General features: G+C 45.4%; 1 protein-coding gene across 1 annotated transcript in view; it reads left to right on the plus strand.

Moving 5' to 3' along the window:
• Positions 1–73: 73 nt before the first annotated feature.
• Positions 74–2,216, plus strand: part of FASTKD1 (FAST kinase domains 1) — a 21,098-nt gene continuing 18,955 nt past the window's right edge. The window contains exons 1-3 of the mRNA XM_010567173.1: positions 74–773; positions 895–999; positions 1,790–1,968. The gene's annotated coding sequence lies outside the window, so the exon portion shown is untranslated. The remainder of the gene's footprint in view (positions 774–894; positions 1,000–1,789; positions 1,969–2,216) is intronic.

Genomic DNA, 2,216 nt, shown 5'->3' on the forward strand with positions numbered 1-2,216 from the left:
CGCGCCGCCGGCCCCGGGCGCCTGAGGCGAGGCTGGTCGCAGCGCGGGAAGGCGCCGGCGCCGGTGGAGAGGCCGGAGGCGTCTGCCCTGCGTCTGTAGCGCTTTCCAACCCAACGTGTCCGGGGCTAGTGCTGGCCTTCCCCTGCTGGCGGGACGCTGAGGGGTGGTTCAGCGGAGAGCCCGGAAAACGGCCAAGCGATTGGTAAATGAAATGTCCACAACAGTACTGGAAGGGTTTAGGGTTACGCCAGCAGTACCTGGCACGCGTCGTTAGGGGTTGGAAAGAACTAGAATGGGAATCTAGACCCAACTGTGCAAAAAAAGTTCCTGATAATCCTGTCCCATATGTCTGTATTGCCACTCAAACTTTATTTCCATTTATCTTAAAAATAGGGACGTGAAAGTTTGTAACTGCACAGTAAAGCTGTGAGCACCTTCAAAATTAACTTAAGACTTACACGGAAGTACATACCTCCCTCGAAGGGTTTTAATTCAGAGCGGTGGGTGTTGGGGTTAGTAATCGTACATAACAGGAGGCAATGGAAGTCCTGTGACTCGCTGTTGAGAAGTCTGCTGAAAGCAGAAAAAAAAAATTTTCTCCTCCTGAACATCTGGAAAAAAAATTAAAAATCGAGAAATTGACCCCTGTGAGTGCTGAAATCCTGAAGAAGCTGGTGACTGGACTCCTGTTAAGTAAATTAACACTGGCTTCAGCACAGCATGCTTTGTTAAATCCTTTTTTCTTCCCCTATGTGTCCAACTTGAAATTTAAGGTAATTTTATCTATCATTTTTAATTTGCTTGAGGCGTTATTAATTGATCTCATCTAAATGTACTTGACAAGTCAAAAGTAAAAAGTTCATCTTGTAAATGAAAAATCCATATGATTTGCAGAAGTCCCCTCCATATGAACGTGGAATAGTTTTCCTCTGAAGCGGGAGATCAGATGCCTTGGAGTGCTTATGTGAGTTTGCACAAGGCCTGAGATTCTTGAAAGAGGTAAGTGCCACCCTTTGAGATCACCTGGCAGGGTTTGGGTCTCACTGTTACTTGCATGCCTGTGGAGACTGTAACTAAGGCGATCTGGATTTGGTAGCAGAAGGGTACAGGAGTTGTTCCAGTTATAAATTTTACAGTTAGAACAATTGTTACAAATCCAGTTAAAAATTTTACGTGCTGTTTTTCTAAAACACTACAGACCTAAAATAAATAAAATAGGGGCTATTTTATTAGAGTGAGTTCCATATTCATAAGCATCCGATATAGGAGGTACACATACAATCAACAACAGACAAAAGTAAAAAAAAAAACCCCTTAGATTGCTGCAAAACAGCTTATCAAAATTGGTCATGTTAATAGTTCTGGTTGTGATTTTAAATAGAGTTTTAGAACAGTCGGAGATTGTGGCCATTCTATCTAAGTGTCTTTGTTATTGGTGGTGAGAAAAGGTCCAGAAAGATGACCTGGAGCTGTATGTATACAAACAACATAAGCAATATACATGTTGCAACATATGTTAGATTTGTGTTCCAGAACTCACACATTTTAAACTTTTTTTTTCAAAGCATGAAAAAATTATAATGTAAAATAATATTAATTCCAGTACAGTGACAGCAAACTCTTGAACTTCACCCTTCCTGAACTTAAGTCCCTTTGTGATTTTTTTAGGCAGGGAGGAGTATTTTTCCCCCTCAGAATGCGTTACATAAATGTTGGTTTTATGAATACGACCTCAACAATCAAGATGACCTTGGAACTTTTTTATTATTATTTTTATCTCCTTTGGAAGGTCTAACCGGCTGGACTTTCCCCCTTTCTCCCTACATTCCCTGACATCTCAGCTCGTGGGAAATGCTGTCTGGAGGCACAGGCACAGCGAGTAACAGCGCGGAGGCACATGGAGCGCTGAGGATAAACCACCCGCTTGTTCTGAGCGAGCAGCGTCCATCGCAAGGGTCTTGTGAACAAGTAAGCTAAGGACTTCTCAGGTTGCGTTCTGCGGGCGCAGGGAGCTCTCAGAAGGTACGCAGACGACACTGGTTCCTCCGTTTTCTTATTTAACCTAGCTGGGTGCAGGACTTTGCCGTTTCAATGGCCCTCGCTTAAGCCAGCGCCAGCAGACTCCGCGCCCCGCCGGCGCACACGCGGGGCCGAAAGGCGGGGCCGCGGCTTTGGCCTGCCGGCAGCTGGGCCGTGCCCGCCGCCCGCCCCGCAGG

The sequence above is a fragment of the Haliaeetus leucocephalus genome, unplaced genomic scaffold (genome assembly GCF_000737465.1).
Source record: "Haliaeetus leucocephalus isolate CR32 unplaced genomic scaffold, Haliaeetus_leucocephalus-4.0 Scaffold1, whole genome shotgun sequence".
NCBI classification, from domain to species: domain Eukaryota; kingdom Metazoa; phylum Chordata; class Aves; order Accipitriformes; family Accipitridae; genus Haliaeetus; species Haliaeetus leucocephalus.